The sequence below is a fragment of the Dama dama genome, chromosome 4, assembly GCF_033118175.1.
Source record: "Dama dama isolate Ldn47 chromosome 4, ASM3311817v1, whole genome shotgun sequence".
Lineage (NCBI taxonomy): Eukaryota > Metazoa > Chordata > Mammalia > Artiodactyla > Cervidae > Dama > Dama dama.
The window spans coordinates 4503999-4522190 of record NC_083684.1 but is presented as its reverse complement, the minus strand read 5'-3'; positions in this window follow the sequence as shown (position 1 = coordinate 4522190).

Sequence of the window (18192 nt, the reverse complement as noted above, 5' to 3'; positions counted from 1 at the left end):
CATGCTCCTCATGTTTTTGACACCTTTTGAAGATCTTAATATTTTTCACATCTTTTCAGGCTCTTCATGTTTTTGAACACCATTTCATGCTCCTCCTTTTTTTTGACACAATTTGAAGGTCTTCATAATTTTCAAACCTTTTCAGGCTCTTCATGTTTTTCAACACCATTTCATGCTCCTCCTATTTTTCAGATCATTTCATGCTCCTCATATATTTCACATCTTTTGTAGCTCTTCATATTTTTCACACCTTTTCAGTCTCTTCAGGTTTCTCAACATCACTTCATGCTTCTCCTATTTTTCACACCGTTTCATGCTCCTCATATTTTTGACACCTTTTCAAGCTCTTTATATATTTCCCACCTTTTCAGGCTCTTAACACCGCTTCATGCTCATCCTATTTTTCGGACCACTTCATGCTCCTCATATTTTTGACATCTTTTGAAGCTGTTCATATTTTTCACACCTTTTCAGGCTGTTCATATTTTTGAACACCACTTCATGCTCCTACTATTTTTCAGAGAGTTTAATGCTCCTCATGTATTTCACACCTTTTGAAGCTCTTCATATTTTTCACACCTTTTCAGGCTCTTCATGTTTTTCAACACCACTTCATGTTCCTCCTATTTTTCAGACCGTTTCATGCTCATCTCATTTTTGACAACTTTTGAAGCTCTTCATATTTTTCACACCTTTTGAAACTCTTCATATTTTTCACACTTTTTCAGACTCTTCATGTTTTTCAACACCGCTTCATGCTCCTCCTATTTTTCAGACCGTTTCATGCTCCTCATATTTTTGACCCCTTTTGAATCTCTTCATATTTTTCACAACTTTTCAGGCTCTTCATGTTTTTTAACACCGCTTCATGCTCCTCCTATTTTTCAGACCGTTTCTTGCTCCTCATATTTTTGACACCTATTGAAGCTCTTCATATTTTTCACACCTTTTCAGGCTTTTCTTATATTGCAACACTGCTTCATGCTCCTCCTATTTTTCAGACCGTTTCATGCTCCTCATATTTTTGACACCTTTTGAAGCTCTTCATATATTTCACACCTTTTCAGGCTCTTCATGTTTTTCAACACCACTTCCTGCTCCTCCTATTTTTCTGACCGTTTCATGGTCATCTCATTTTGGACACCTTATGAAGCTCTTCATATTTTTCACACCTTTTGAAGCTCTTCATATTCTTCATACGTTTTCATGCTCTTTATGTTTTTCAACACCGCTTCTTACTCCTCCTATTGTTCAGACCGTTTAATGCTTCTCATATTTTTGATACGTTTTGAAGATCTTCATATTTTTAACACCTTTTCAAGCTCTTCATGTCTTTCAAAACCGCTTCATGCTCCTCCTAATTTTCAGACTGTTTCATGCTCTTCATATTTTTGACACCTTTTGAAGCTCTTCATATTTTTCACACCTTTCTTTCTCTTCATTTTTTTGAACACCGCTTCATGCTCCTCCTATTTATCAGACAGTTTCATGCTCCTCATGTATTTCACATCTTTTGAGGCTCTACATATTTTTCACACCTTTTCAGGCTCTTCATGTTTTTCCACACCGTTTCTCGCTCCTCCTATTATTCAGACCGTTTTATGCTCCTCTTATTTTTCAGACCATTTCATGTTCCTCATATTTTTGACACCTTTTGAAGCTCTTCATATTTTTCACATTTTTGAAGCTCTTCATATTTTTCACACCTTTTCAGGCTCGTTATGATTTTCAACACAGCTTAATGCTCCTCCTATTTTTCAGACCGTTTCATGCTCATCTCATTTTTGACACCTTTTGAAGCTCTTCATATTTTTCACATCTTTTGAAGCTCTTCATATTTTTCACACATTTTCAGGCTCTTCATGTTTTTCAACACCCCTTCTTGCTCCTCCTATTTTTCAGACCGTTTCATGCTCCTCATATTTTTGACACGTTTTGAAGCTCTTCATATTTTTCACACCTTTTCAGGCTCTTCATGTTTTTGAACACCATTTCATGCTCCGCCTATTTTTCAGACCGTTTCATTCTCCTCATATTTTTGACACCTTTTGAAGCTCTTCATATTTTTCACACCTTTTGAAGCTCTTCATATTGTTCACACCTTTTCAGGCTGTTCATGTTTTTCAACACCGCTTCATGCTCCTGCTATTTTTCAGACCGTTTCATACTCCTCATATTTTTGACATTTTTTAAGGCTCTTCATATTTTTCACACCTTTTCAGGCTCTTCATGTTTTTGAACACGGTTTCATGATCCTCCTATTTTTCAGAAAGTTTCATGCTCCTCATATTTTTGACACCTTTTAAACCTCTTCATATTTTTCACACTTTTTCAAGCTCTTCAAGATTTTCAACAACGCTTCCTGCTCCTCCTTTTTTTCAGACCGTTTCATGCTCATCTCATTTTTGACTGCTTTTGAAGCTCTTCATATTTTTCACACCTTTTCAGGCTCTTCATGTTTTTGAACACCGCTTCATTCTCCTCCTTTTTTTCAGACCGTTTCTTTCTCCTCATATATTTGACACTTTTTGAAGCTCTTCATATTTTTCACACCTTTTCAGGCTCTTCATGTTTTTGAACACCGATCCATGCTCCTCCTATTTTTCAGACCGTTTCATGCTCATCTCATTTGACAGCTTTTGAAGCTCTTCATATTTTTCACGCCTTTTGAAGCTCTTCATATATTTCACACCTTTTCAGGCTCTTTATGTTTTTGAACGCCACTTCATGCTCCTCGCATGTTTCAGACCGTTTCATGCTCCTCATATTTTTAACACGTTTTGTGGCTCTCATATTTTTCACACCATTTCCAGGCTCTTCATATTTTTGAACACCGTTTCATGCTCCTCCTATATTTCAGAACGTTTCATGCTCCTCATATTTTTCACACCTTTTGAAGCTCTTCATATTTTTCGCACCTTCTCAGGTGCTTCATGTATTTGAGCACAGATTCATGCTCCTCCTATATTTCAGACCGTTTCATGCGCCTCCTATTTTTCAGACTGTTTCATGCACGTCTTATTATTGACACCTTTTGAAGCTCTTCATATTTTTCACCCCTTTTCAGGCTCTTCATGATTTTGAACACCGCTTCATGCTCCTGCTATTTTTCAGACCGTTTCATGCTCATCTCATTTGACAGCTTTTGAAGCTCTTCATATTTTTCAAACCTTTTGAAGCTCTTCATATTTTTCACACATTTTCAGGCTCTTCATGTTTTTCAACACCGCTTCTTGCTCCTCCTATTTTTCAGACCGTTTCATGCTCCTCATATTTTGACACGTTTTGAAGCTCTTCATATTTTTCACACCTTTTCAGGCTCTTCATGTTTTTGAACACCGTTTCATGCTCCGCCTATTTTTCAGACCGTTTCATTCTCCTCATATTTTTGACACATTTTGAAGCTCTTCATATTTTTCACACCTTTTGAAGCTCTTCATATTTTTCACACCTTTTCAGGCTCTTCATGTTTTTCAACACCGCTTCATGATCCTCCTATTTTTCAGAAAGTTTCATGCTCCTCATATTTTTGACACCTTTTAAACGTCTTCATATTTTTCACACCTTTTCAGGCTCTTCATGTTTTTCAAAACCATTTCATGCTCCTCTTATTTTTAAGACCGTTTCATGTTGCTCCTATTTTTCAGACCGTTTCATGATCCTCATATTTTTGAAACCTTTTGAAGCTCTTCATATTTTTCACACCTTTTAAGCTCTTCAAGATTTTCAACAACGCTTCATGCTCCTGCTTTTTTTCAGACCGTTTCATGCTCATCTCATTTTTGACAGCTTTTGAAGCTCTTCATATTTTTCACACCTTTTCAGGCTCTTCATGTTTTTGAACACAGCTTCATGCTCCTCCTATTTTTCAGATCGTTTCATGCTCCTCCTATTTTTCAGTCCGTTTCATGCTCTTCCTATTTTTCAGACCGTTTCATGCTCCTCCTATTTTTCAGACCGTTTCCTTCTCCTCATATATTTGACACATTTTCAAGCTCTTCCTATTTTTCCACACCTTTTCAGGCTCTTCATGTTTTTGAACACCGCTTCATGCTCCTCCTTTTTTTCAGACCGTTTCTTTCTCCTCATATATTTGACACTTTTTGAAGCTCTTCATATTTTTCACAACTTTTCAGGCTCTTCATGTTTTTGAACACCGATCCATGCTCCTCCTATTTTTCAGACCGTTTCATGCTCCTCATATTTTTCACACCTTTTGAAGCTCTTCATATTTTTCACACCTTTTCAGGCTCTTCAGGTTTTTCAGCTCCACTTCATGCTCCTCCTATTTTTCAGACCGTTTCATGCTGCTCAAATTTTTTACACCTTTTGAAGCTCTTCATATTTTTCACACCTTTTCAGGCTCTTCATGTTTTTGAACACAGCTTCATGCTCCTCCTATTTTTCAGATCGTTTCATGCTCCTCCTATTTTCCAACCGTTTCTTGCTCCTCATATTTTTGACACTTTTTGAAGCTCTTCATATTTTTCACACCTTTTCTGGCTCTTCATGTTTTTGAACACAGCTTCATGCTCCTCCAATTTTTCAGAAAGTTTCATGCTCGTCATATTTTTCACACCTTTTAAAGCTCTTCATATTTTTCACACCTTTTCAGGCTCTTCATGTTGTTCAGCACAAGTTCATGCTCCTCTTATTTTTCAGACCGTTTTATGCTCATCTCATTTTTTACACCTTTTGAAGCTCTTCATATTTTGCACACCTTTTCAAGCTCTTCAAGATTTTCAACAACGCTTCATGCTCCTGCTTTTTTTCAGACCGTTTCATGCTCATCTCATTTTTGACAGCTTTTGAAGCTCTTCATATTTTTCACACCTTTTCAGGCTCTTCATGTTTTTGAACACCACTTCATGCTCCTCCTTTTTTTCAGACCGTTTCTTTCTCCTCATATATTTGACACTTTTTGAAGCTCTTCATATTTTTCACACCTTTTCAGGCTCTTCATGTTTTTGAACACTGATCTATGCTCCTCCTATTTTTCAGATCGTTTCTTTCTCCTCATATTTTTCACACCTTTTGAAGCTCTTCATATTTTTTACACCTTTTCAGGCTCTTCATGTTTTTCAGCACCATTTAATGTCCTCCTATTTTTCAGACCGTTTCATGCTCATCTCATTTTTTACACCTTTTGAAGCTCTTCATATATTGCACACCTTTTCAGGCACTTCATGTTTTTCAGCTCCACTTCATGCTCCTCCTATTTTTCAGACCGTTTCATGCTGCTCAAATATTTTACACCTTTTGAAGCTCTTCATATTTTTCACACCTTTTCAGGCTCTTCATGTTTTTGAACACAGCTTCATGCTCCTCCTATTTTTCAGATCGTTTCATGCTCCTCCTATTTTCCAACCGTTTCTTGCTCCTCATATTTTTGACACATTTTGAAGCTCTTCATATTTTTCACACCTTTTCTGGCTCTTCATGTTTTTGAACACAGCTTCATGCTCCTCCAATTTTTCAGAAAGTTTCATGCTAGTCATATTTTTCACACCTTTTAAAGCTCTTCATATTTTTTCACACCTTTTCAGGCTCTTCATGTTGTTCAGCACAAGTTCATGCTCCTCTTATTTTTCAGACCGTTTTATGCTCATCTCATTTTTTACACCTTTTGAAGCTCTTCATATTTTGCACACCTTTTCAGGCACTTCATGTTTTTCAGCTCCACTTCATGCTCCTCCTATTTTTCAGACCGTTTCATGCTGCTCTCATTTTTTACACCTTTTGAAGCTCTTCATATTTTTCACACCTTTTCAGGCTCTTCATGTTTTTCAACACAGCTTCATGCTCCTCCTATTTTTCAGATCGTTTCATGCTACTCCTATTTTTCAGACCGTTTCTTGCTCCTCATATTTTTGACACTTTTTGAAGCTCTTCATATTTTTCACACTTTGTCTGGCTCATCATGTTTTTGAACACAGCTTCATGCTCCTCCTATTTTTCAGACCGTTTCATTCTCCTCAAGTTTTTGACACCTGTTGAAGCTCTTCACATTTTTCACACCATTTCAGGCTCTTCACGATTTTCAACACCGCTTCATGATCCTCCTATTTTTCAGACCGTTTCATGCTCTTCCTATTTTTCAGACCGTTTCATGCTCCTCCTATTTTTCAGACAGTTTCATTCTCCTCATATATTTGACACATTTTGAAGCTCTTCCTATTATTCCACACCTTTTCAGGCTCTTCATGTTTTTCCACACCATTTAATGCTCCTCCTATTTTTCAGACCGTTTCATGCTCCTCATAATTTTGACACCTTTTTAAGCTCTTCACATTTTTCACCCCTTTTCAGGCTCTTCATGTTTTTGAACACCGCTTCATGCTCCTGCTATTTTTCAGACCGTTTCATGCTCATCTAATTTGACAGCTTTTGAAGCTCTTCATATTTTTCACACCTTTTGAAGCTCTTCATGTTTTTCACACCTTTTCAGGCTCTTCATGTTTTTCAACACCGCTTCATGCTCCTGCTATTTTACAGACCATTTCATACTCCTCATATTTTTGACATTTTTTAAGGCTCTTCATATTTTTCACACCTTTTCAGGCTCTTCATGTTTTTGAACACGGTTTCATGATCCTCCTATTTTTCAGAAAGTTTCATGCTCCTCATATTTTTGACACCTTTTAAACCTCTTCATATTTTTCACACCTTTTCAGGCTCTTCATGTTTTTCAACACCGGTTCATGCTCCTCCTCTTTTTCAGAAAGTTTCATGCTCCTCATATTTTTGAAACCTTTTGAAGCTGTTCATATTTTTCTCACATTTTCAGGCTCTTCCTGTTTTTCAACACCATTTCATGCTCCTCTTATTTTTCAGACCGTTTCATGTTGCTCCTATTTTTCAGACCGTTTCATGATCCTCTTATATTTGACACTTTTTGAAACTCTTCATATTTTTCACACCTTTTCAGGCTCTTCATATTTTTCGCACCTTTTCAGTCTCTTCATGTTTTTGAACACAGCTTCATGCTCCTCCTATTTTTCAGACCGTTTCATGCTCCTCATGTATTTCACACCTTTTGAAGCTCTTCATATTTCCCATACCTTTTCAGGCTCTTCATGTTTTTCAAAACGGCTTCATGCTCCTCCTATTTTTCAGACCGTTTCATGCTCCTCATATTTTTGAAACCTTTTGAAACTCTTCATATATTTCACACCATTTCAGGCTGTTCATGTTTTTCAACACAGTTTCATGCCCTCATATTTTTCAGACCGTTTCATGCTCCTCCTATTCTTGAGACCGTTTCATGCTCCTCATATTTTTGACACGTTTTGAAGCTCTTCATATTTTTCACACCTTTTCAGGCTCTCCATGTTTTTCATCAGCGATTCATACTCCTCCTATTTTTGAGGCCATTTCATGCTCCTCATATTTTTGACACCTTTTGAAGCTCTTCATATTTTTCACACGTTTTCAGGCTCTTCATGTTTTTGAACACCGTTTCATGCTCGTCCTATTTTTCAAATCGATTCATGCTCCTAATATATTTCACAACTTTTGAAGCTCTTCATATTTTTCACACCTTTTCAGGCTCTTCATGATTTGAACACCACTTCATGCTCCTCCTTTTTTTCAGACCGTTTCTTTCTCCTCATATATTTGACACTTTTTGAAGCTCTTCATATTTTTCACACCTTTTCAGGCTCTTCATGTTTTTCAACACCGCTTCTTGCTCCTCCTATTTTTCAGACCGTTTCATGCTCCACATAATTTGACACGTTTTGAAGCTCTTCATATTTTTCACACCTTTTCAGGCTCTTCATGTTTTTGAACACCGTTTCATGCTCCGCCTATTTTTCAGACCGTTTCATTCTCCTCATATTTTTGACACCTTTTGAAGCTCTTCATATTTTTCACACCTTTTGAAGCTCTTCATGTTTTTCACACCTTTTCAGGCTCTTCATGTTTTTCAACACCGCTTCATGCTCCTGCTATTTTACAGACCATTTCATACTCCTCATATTTTTGACATTTTTTAAGGCTCTTCATATTTTTCACACCTTTTCAGGCTCTTCATGTTTTTGAACACGGTTTCATGATCCTCCTATTTTTCAGAAAGTTTCATGCTCCTCATATTTTTGACACCTTTTAAACCTCTTCATATTTTTCACACCTTTTCAGGCTCTTCATGTCTTTGAACACCGCTTCATGCTCCTCCTTTTTTTCAGACCGTTTCTTTCTCCTCATATATTTGACACTTTTTGAAACTCTTCATATTTTTCACAACTTTTCAGGCTCTTCATGTTTTTGAACACCGATCCATGCTCCTCCTATTTTTCAGACCGTTTCATGCTCCTCATATTTTTCACACCTTTTGAAGCTCTTCATATTTTTCACACCTTTTCAGGCTCTTCAGGTTTTTCAGCTCCACTTCATGCTCCTCCTATTTTTCAGACCGTTTCATGCTGCTCAAATTTTTTACACCTTTTGAAGCTCTTCATATTTTTCACACCTTTTCAGGCTCTTCATGTTTTTGAACACAGCTTCATGCTCCTCCTATTTTTCAGATCGTTTCATGCTCCTCCTATTTTCCAACCGTTTCTTGCTCCTCATATTTTTGACACTTTTTGAAGCTCTTCATATTTTTCACACCTTTTCTGGCTCTTCATGTTTTTGAACACAGCTTCATGCTCCTCCAATTTTTCAGAAAGTTTCATGCTCGTCATATTTTTCACACCTTTTAAAGCTCTTCATATTTTTCACACCTTTTCAGGCTCTTCATGTTGTTCAGCACAAGTTCATGTTCCTCTTATTTTTCAGACCGTTTTATGCTCATCTCATTTTTTACACCTTTTGAAGCTCTTCATATTTTGCACACCTTTTCAGGCACTTCATGTTTTTCAGCTCCACTTCATGCTCCTCCTATTTTTCAGACCGTTTCATGCTGCTCTCATTTTTTACAACTTTTGAAGCTCTTCATATTTTTCACACCTTTTCAGGCTCTTCATGTTTTTCAACACAGCTTCATGCTCCTCCTATTTTTCAGATCGTTTCATGCTACTCCTATTTTTCAGACCGTTTCTTGCTCCTCATATTTTTGACACTTTTTGAAGCTCTTCATATTTTTCACACTTTGTCTGGCTCATCATGTTTTTGAACACAGCTTCATGCTCCTCCTATTTTTCAGACCGTTTCATTCTCCTCAAGTTTGTGACACCTGTTGAAGCTCTTCACATTTTTCACACCATTTCAGGCTCTTCACGATTTTCAACACCGCTTCATGATCCTCCTATTTTTCAGACCGTTTCATGCTCTTCCTATTTTTCAGACCGTTTCATGCTCCTCCTATTTTTCAGACCGTTTCATTCTCCTCATATATTTGACACATTTTGAAGCTCTTCCTATTTTTCCACACCTTTTCAGGCTCTTCATGTTTTTCCACACCATTTAATGCTCCTCCTATTTTTCAGACCGTTTCATGCTCCTCATAATTTTGACACCTTTTTAAGCTCTTCACATTTTTCACCCCTTTTCAAGCTCTTCATGTTTTTGAACACCGCTTCATGCTCCTGCTATTTTTCAGACCGTTTCATGCTCATCTAATTTGACAGCTTTTGAAGCTCTTCATATTTTTCACACCTTTTGAAGCTCTTCATATTTTTCACACATTTTCAGGCTCTTCATGTTTTTCAACACCGCTTCTTGCTCCTCCTATTTTTCAGACCGTTTCATGCTCCACATAATTTGACACGTTTTGAAGCTCTTCATATTTTTCACACCTTTTCAGGCTCTTCATGTTTTTGAACACCGTTTCATGCTCCGCCTATTTTTCAGACCGTTTCATTCTCCTCATATTTTTGACACCTTTTGAAGCTCTTCATATTTTTCACACCTTTTGAAGCTCTTCATGTTTTTCACACCTTTTCAGGCTCTTCATGTTTTTCAACACCGCTTCATGCTCCTGCTATTTTACAGACCATTTCATACTCCTCATATTTTTGACATTTTTTAAGGCTCTTCATATTTTTCACACCTTTTCAGGCTCTTCATGTTTTTGAACACGGTTTCATGATCCTCCTATTTTTCAGAAAGTTTCATGCTCCTCATATTTTTGACACCTTTTAAACCTCTTCATATTTTTCACACCTTTTCAGGCTCTTCATGTTTTTCAACACCGGTTCATGCTCCTCCTCTTTTTCAGAAAGTTTCATGCTCCTCATATTTTTGAAACCTTTTGAAGCTGTTCATATTTTTCTCACATTTTCAGGCTCTTCCTGTTTTTCAACACCATTTCATGCTCCTCTTATTTTTCAGACCGTTTCATGTTGCTCCTATTTTTCAGACCGTTTCATGATCCTCTTATATTTGACACTTTTTGAAGCTCTTCATATTTTTCACACCTTTTCAGGCTCTTCATATTTTTCGCACCTTTTCAGTCTCTTCATGTTTTTGAACACAGCTTCATGCTCCTCCTATTTTTCAGACCGTTTCATGCTCCTCATGTATTTCACACCTTTTGAAGCTCTTCATATTTCCCATACCTTTTCAGGCTCTTCATGTTTTTCAAAACGGCTTCATGCTCCTCCTATTTTTCAGACCGTTTCATGCTCCTCATATTTTTGAAACCTTTTGAAACTCTTCATATATTTCACACCATTTCAGGCTGTTCATGTTTTTCAACACAGTTTCATGCCCTCATATTTTTCAGACCGTTTCATGTTCCTCCTATTCTTGAGACCGTTTCATGCTCCTCATATTTTTGACACGTTTTGAAGCTCTTCATATTTTTCACACCTTTTGAGGCTCTCCATGTTTTTCATCAGCGATTCATACTCCTCCTATTTTTGAGGCCATTTCATGCTCCTCATATTTTTGACAACTTTTGAAGCTCTTCATATTTTTCACACGTTTTCAGGCTCTTCATGTTTTTGAACACCGTTTCATGCTCGTCCTATTTTTCAAATCGATTCATGCTCCTAATATATTTCACAACTTTTGAAGCTCTTCATATTTTTCACACCTTTTCAGGCTCTTCATGATTTGAACACCACTTCATGCTCCTCCTTTTTTTCAGACCGTTTCTTTCTCCTCATATATTTGACACTTTTTGAAGCTCTTCATATTTTTCACACCTTTTCAGGCTCTTCATGTTTTTCAGCACCAGTTCATGCTCCTCCTATTTTTCAGACCGTTTCATGCTCCTCATATTTTTCACACCTTTTGAAGCTCTTCATATTTTTCACACCTTTTCAGGCTCTTCATGTTTTTCAGCACCAGTTCATGCTCCTCCTATTTTTCAGACCGTTTCATGCTCATCTCGTTTTTTACACCTTTTGAAGCTCTTCATATTTTGCACACCTTTTCAGGCACTTCATGTTTTTCAGCTCCACTTCATGCTCCTCCTATTTTTCATGCTGCTCAAATTTTTTACACTTTTTGAAGCTCTTCATATATTTCACACCTTTTCAGGCTCTTTATGTTTTTGAACGCCACTTCATGCTCCTCGTATGTTTCAGACCGTTTCATGCTCCTCATATTTTTAACACGTTTTGGGGCTCTCATATTTTTCACACCATTTCCAGGCTCTTCATATTTTTGAACACCGTTTCATGCTCCTCCTATTTTTCAGAACGTTTCATGCTCCTCATATTTTTCACACCTTTTGAAGCTCTTCATATTTTTCGCAACTTCTCAGGCGCTTCATGTATTTGAGCACAGATTCATGCTCCTCCTATATTTCAGACCGTTTCATGCTCCTCCTATTTTTCAGACTGTTTCATGCACGTCTTATTATTGACACCTTTTGAAGCTCTTCATATTTTTCACCCCTTTTCAGGCTCTTCATGATTTTGAACACCGCTTCATGCTCCTGCTATTTTTCAGACCGTTTCATGCTCATCTCATTTGACAGCTTTTGAAACTCTTCATATTTTTCAAACCTTTTGAAGCTCTTCATATTTTTCACACATTTTCAGGCTCTTCATGTTTTTCAACACCGCTTCTTGCTCCTACTATTTTTCAGACCGTTTCAAGCTCCTCATGTATTTCACACCATTTGAAGCTCTTCATATTTTCCACACCTTTTCAGGCTCTTCATGTTTTTCAACACCGCTTCATGCTCCTCCTATCTTTCAGACCATTTCATGCTCATCTCATTTTTGACACCTTTTGAAGCTCCTCATATATTTCACACCTTTTGAAGCTCTTCAGAATTTTCACACGTTTTCAGGCTCTTCATGTTTTTCAACCCGGCTTCATGCTCCTCCTATTTTTCTGATCGTTTCCCGTTTCTCATATGTTTCACACCTTTTGAATCTCTTCATGTTTTTTAACACCTTTTCATCCTCCTCCTATATTTCAGACAGTTTCATGCTCCTCATATTTTGACACCTTTTGAAGCTCTTCATATTTTTCACACCTTTTCACGGTCTTCATGTTTTTCTACACCACTTCATGCTCCTCCTATTTTTCAGACCGTTTCCTGCTCCTCGTATTTTTGACACCTTTTGAAGCTCTTTATATGTTTCACACCTTTTGTAGCTCTTCATGTTTTTTAACACCGTTTCATGCTCCTCCTATTTTTCAGACCGTTTCATGCCCCTCATATTTTTGACACCTTTTGAAGCTCTTCATATACTTCACACCTTTTCAGGCTCTTCATGTTCTTTAACACCGCTTCATGCTCCTACTATTTTTCAGACCGTTTCCTGCTCCTCATATTTTTCACACCTTTTGAAGCTTGACATAATTTCACAGCTTTTCAGGCTCTTCATGTTTTTGAATACCGCTTCATGCTCCTCCTATTTTTCAGACCGTTTCATGCTGCTCATATATATGACACATTTTGAGGCTCTTCATATTTTTCACACCTTTTCAGGCTCTTCATGTTTTTGAACTCCTTTTCTTGCTCCTCCGATATTTCAGACCGTTTCATTCTCCTCATATTTTTGACACCTTTTGAAACTCTTCATATTTTTCACACATTTTCAGGCTCTTCATGTTTTTCTACACCGCTTCATGCTCCTCCTATTTTTCAGACCGTTTCATGCTCCTCATATTTTTGACACCTTTTGAAGCTCTTCCTATTTTTCACACCTTTTCAGGTTCTTCATGTTTTTCAACCCAACTTCATGCTCCTCGTAATTTTCAGACCGTTACATGCTCCTCATATTTTTGAAACCTTTTGAAGCTCTTCATATATTTCACACCTGTTCAGGCTCTTCATGTATTTCAACACCGTTTCATGCTACTCCTATTTTTCAGACCGTTTCATGCTCCTCATATTTTTGACACCTTTTGAAGGTCTTCATATTTTTCACACCTTTTCAGTCTCTTCATGTTTTTCAACACCATTTCATGCTCCTCCTCTTTTTCAGACCGTTTCATGCTCCTCATATTTTTGCCACCTTTTGAAGCTCTTCATATTTTTCACACCTTTTCAGGCTCTTCTTGTTTTTCAACACCGCTTCATGCTCCTCCTATTTTTCATACCGTTTCATGCTCCTCATATTTTTGACACCTTTTGAAGCTCTTCATATGTTTCACACCTTTTGAAGCTCTTCATGTTTTTTAACACCGTTTCATGCTCCTCCTATTTTTCTGATCGTTTCCCGCTCCTCATATGTTTCACACGTTTTGAAGCTCTTCATGTTTTTTAACACCTTTTCATGCTCCTCCTATATTTCAGACAGTTTCAGGCTCCTCATATTTTGACACCTTTTGAAGCTCTTCATATTTTTCACACCTTTTCAGGCTCTTCTTGTTTTTCAACACCGCTTCATGCTCCTCCTATTTTTCATACCGTTTCATGCTCCTCATATTTTTGACACCTTTTGAAGCTCTTCATATGTTTCACACCTTTTGAAGCTCTTCATGTTTTTTAACACCGTTTCATGCTCCTCCTATTTTTCTGATCATTTCCCGCTCCTCATATGTTTCACACGGTTTGAAGCTCTTCATGTTTTTTAACACCTTTTCATGCTCCTCCTATTTTTCAGACAGTTTCCTGCTCCTCATATTTTTGACACCATTTAAAGCTCTTTATATGTTTCACACCTTTTGAAGCTCTTCATGTTTTTAACACCATTTCATGCTCCTCCTATTTTTCAGACCGTTTCATGCCCCTCATATTGTTGACACCTTTTGAAGCTCTTCATATACTTCACAACTTTTCAGGCTCCTCATGTTCTTTATCACCATTTCATGCTCCTCCTATTTTTCAGACCGTTTCCTGCTCCTTATATTTTTGACACCTTTTGAAGCTCTTCATATTTTTCACACCTTTTCTGGCTCTTCATGTTTTTGAATATCGCTTCATGCTCCTCCTATTTTTCAGACCGTTTCATGCTCCTCATATATATGACAACTTTTGAAGCTCTTCATATTTTTCACACCTTTTCAGGCTCTTCATGTTTTTGAACACCGCTTCATGCTCCTCCTATTTTTCAGACCATTCATGCTCCTCATATATTTGACACCTGTTGAAGCTCTTCATATTTTACACACCTTTTCAGGCTCTTCATGTTTGTCAACACAGCTTCATGCTCCTCCTATTTTTCAGACCGTTTCATTCTCCTCATATATTTGACACATTTTGAAGCTCCTCCTATTTTTCCACACCTTTTCTGGCTCTTCATGTTTCTCCACGCCGTTTAATGCTCCTCCTATTTTTCAGACCGTTTCATGCTCATCTAATTTTTGACACCTTTTGAAGCTCTTCATATTTTTCACACCTTTTCAGGCTCTTCATATTTTTCGCACCTTTTCTGTCTCTTCATGTTGTTGAACACAGCTTCATGCTCTTCCTATTTTTCAGACCGTTTCATGCTCCTCATAATTTTGACACCTTTTGAAGCTCTTCATATTTTTCACACCTTTTGACGCTCTTCATATTTTTCACACCTTTTCAGGCTCTTCATGTTTTTCAACACCGCTTCATGCTCCTGCTATTTTTCAGACGGTTTCATACTCCTCATATTTTTGACATTTTTTAAGGCTCTTCATATTTTTCACACCTTTTCAGGCTCTTCATGTTTTTGAACACGGTTTCATGATCCTCCTATTTTTCAGAATGTTTCATGCTCCTCATATTTTTGACACCTTTTAAACCTCTTCATATTTTTCACACCTTTTCAGGCTCTTCATGTTTTTCAACACCGGTTCATGCTCCTCCTCTTTTTCAGAAAGTTTCATGCTCCTCATATTTTTGAAACCTTTTGAAGCTCTTCATATTTTTCTTGCATTTTCAGGCTCTTCCTGTTTTTCAACACCATTTCATGCTCCTCTTATTTTTCAGACCGTTTCATGCTCCTCATATTTTTCACAAATCTTGAAGCTCTTTATATTTGTCACACCTTTTCAGGCTCTTCATGTTTTTTAACACCGCTTCATGCTCCTCCTATTTTTGAGATCGTTTCATGGTCCTCATATTTTTCCCACCTTTTGAAGCTCTGCATATTTTTCGCACCTTCTCAGGCGCTTCATGTATTTGAGCACAGATTCATGTTCCTCCTATTTTTCAGACCGTTTCATGCTCCTCATATTTTTGACACCTTTTGAAGCTCTTCATATTTTTCACACCTTTTCATGCTCTTCATGTTTTTCACACCGATTCATGCTCCTCCTATTTTTGAGACCGTTTCATGCTCCTCATATTTTTGACACCTTTTGAAGCTCTTCATTTTTTTCACACCTTTTCAGGCTCTTCATGTTTTTCAACACCGATTCATGCTCCTCCTATTTTTGAGACCGTTTCATGCTCCTCATATTTTTGACACCTTTTGAAGCTCTTCATATATTTCCCACTTTTTCAGGCTCATCATATTTTTCAACACCACTTCATGCTCCTCCTATTTTTCAGACCGTTTCATGCTCCTCATATTTTTGACACCTTTTGAAGCTCTTCATATATTTCCCACTTTTTCAGGCTCATCATATTTTTCAACACCACTTCATGCTCCTCCTATTTTTCAGGCCGTTTCATGCTCCTTATATTTTTGACACCTTTTGAAGCTCTTCATATTTGTCACACCTTTTCAGGCTCTTCATGGTTTTCAACACCGCTTCATGCTCCTCCTATTTTTCAGACCGTTTCATGCTCCTCATATTTTTGACACCTTTTGAAGCTCTTCATATATTTCCCACTTTTTCAGGCTCATCATATTTTTCAACACCACTTCATGCTCCTCCTTTTTTTCAGACCGTTTCATGCTCCTCATATTTCTGACACCTTTTGAAGCTCTTCATATATTTCCCACTTTTTCAGGCTCATCATATTTTTCAACACCACTTCATGCTCCTCCTATTTTTCAGGCCGTTTCATGCTCATCTCATTTTTGACACTTTTTGAAGCTCTTCATATTTTTCACACCTTTAGAAGCTCTTCATATTGTTCACACTTTCTCAGGCTCTTCATGTTTTTCAAGACCGCTTCATGCACCTCCTTTTTTTCAGACCGTTTCATGCTCATCTCATTTTTGACACGTTTTGAAGGTCTTCATATTTTTCACAAATTTTCATGCTCTTCATGTTTTCGAACACCGTTTCATGCTCCTCCTATTTTTCAGACCGTTTCATGCTCCTCATATTTTTCACATTTTGAAGCTCTTCATATTTTTCACACATTTTTAGGCTCTTCACGTTTTTCAACACCACTTCATGCTCCTCCTATTTTTCAGACAGTTTCATGCTCCTAATATTTTTGACACCTTATGAAGCTCTTAATATTTTCCACACCTTTTCAGACTCTTCATGCTTTTCAAAACCGCTTCATGCTCCTCCTATTTTTCAGACCGGTTCATGCTCCTCATATTTTTCACATCTTTTGATGCTCTTCATATTTTTCACATCTTTTCAGGCTCTTCATGTTTTCAAACATCACTTCTTGCTCCTCCTATTTTTCAGACCATTTCATGCTCCTCAAATTTTTGACACATTTTGAAGATCTTCATATTTCTCACACCTTTTCAGGCTCTTCATGTTTTTCAACACCGCTTCATGCCCCTCCTATCTTTCAGACCATTTCATGCTCATCTCATTTTTGATACCTTTTGAAGCTCTTCATATATTTCACACCTTTTGAAGCTCTTCATAATTTTCACACGTTTTCAGGCTCTTCATGTTTTTCAACAAGATTTCATGCTCCTCCTATTTTTCAGACCGATTCAAGCTCCTCATATATTTCACACCATTTGAAGCTCTTCATATTTTTCACACCTTTTCAGGATCTTCATGTTTTTCTACACCACTTCAAGCTCCTCCTATTTTTCAGACCATTTCCTGCTCCTCATATTTTTGACACCTTTTGAAGCTCTTCATATTTTTCACACCTTTTCAGGGTCTTTATGTTTTTCTACACCACTTCATGCTCCCCCTATTTTTTAGACCGTTTCCTGCTCCTCATATTTTTGACACTTTTTGAAGCTCTTCATATATTTCATACCTTTTCAGGCTCTTCATGTTCTTTAACACCGTTTCATGCTTCTACTATTTTTCAGACCGTTTCCTGCTCCTCATATTTTTGACACCTTTTGAAGCTCTTCATATATTTCACACCTTTTCAGGCTCTTCATGTTCTTTAACACCGTTTCATGCTCCTATTATTTTTCAGACCGTTTCCTGCTCCTCATATTTTTCACACCTTTTGAAGCTTGACATAATTTCACAGCTTTTCAGGCTCTTCATGTTTTTGAATACCGCTTCATGCTCCCCCTTTTTTTCAGACCGTTTCATGCTCCTCATATATATGGCACATTTTGAAGCTCTTCATATTTTTCACACCTTTTCAGGCTCTTCATGTTTTTGAACTCCGTTTCTTGCTCCTCCGATATTTCACACCGTTTCATTCTCCTCATATTTTTGACACCTTTTGAAGCTCTTCATATTTTTCACACATTTTCAGGCTCTTCATGTTTTTCTACACCGCTTCATGCTCCTCCTATTTTTCAGACCGTTTCATGCTCCTCATATTTTTGACACCTTTTGAACCTCTTCATATTTTTCACACATTTTCAGGTTCTTCATGTTTTTCAACACAACTTCATGCTCGTCCTATTTTTCAGACCGTTTCATGCTCCTCATATTTTTGAAAACTTTTGAAGCTCTTCATATATTTCACACCTTTTCAGGCTCTTCTTGTTTTTCAACACCACTTCATGCTCCTCCTATTTTTCATACCGTTTCATGCTCCTCATATTTTTGACACCTTTTGAAGCTCTTCATATGTTTCACACCTTT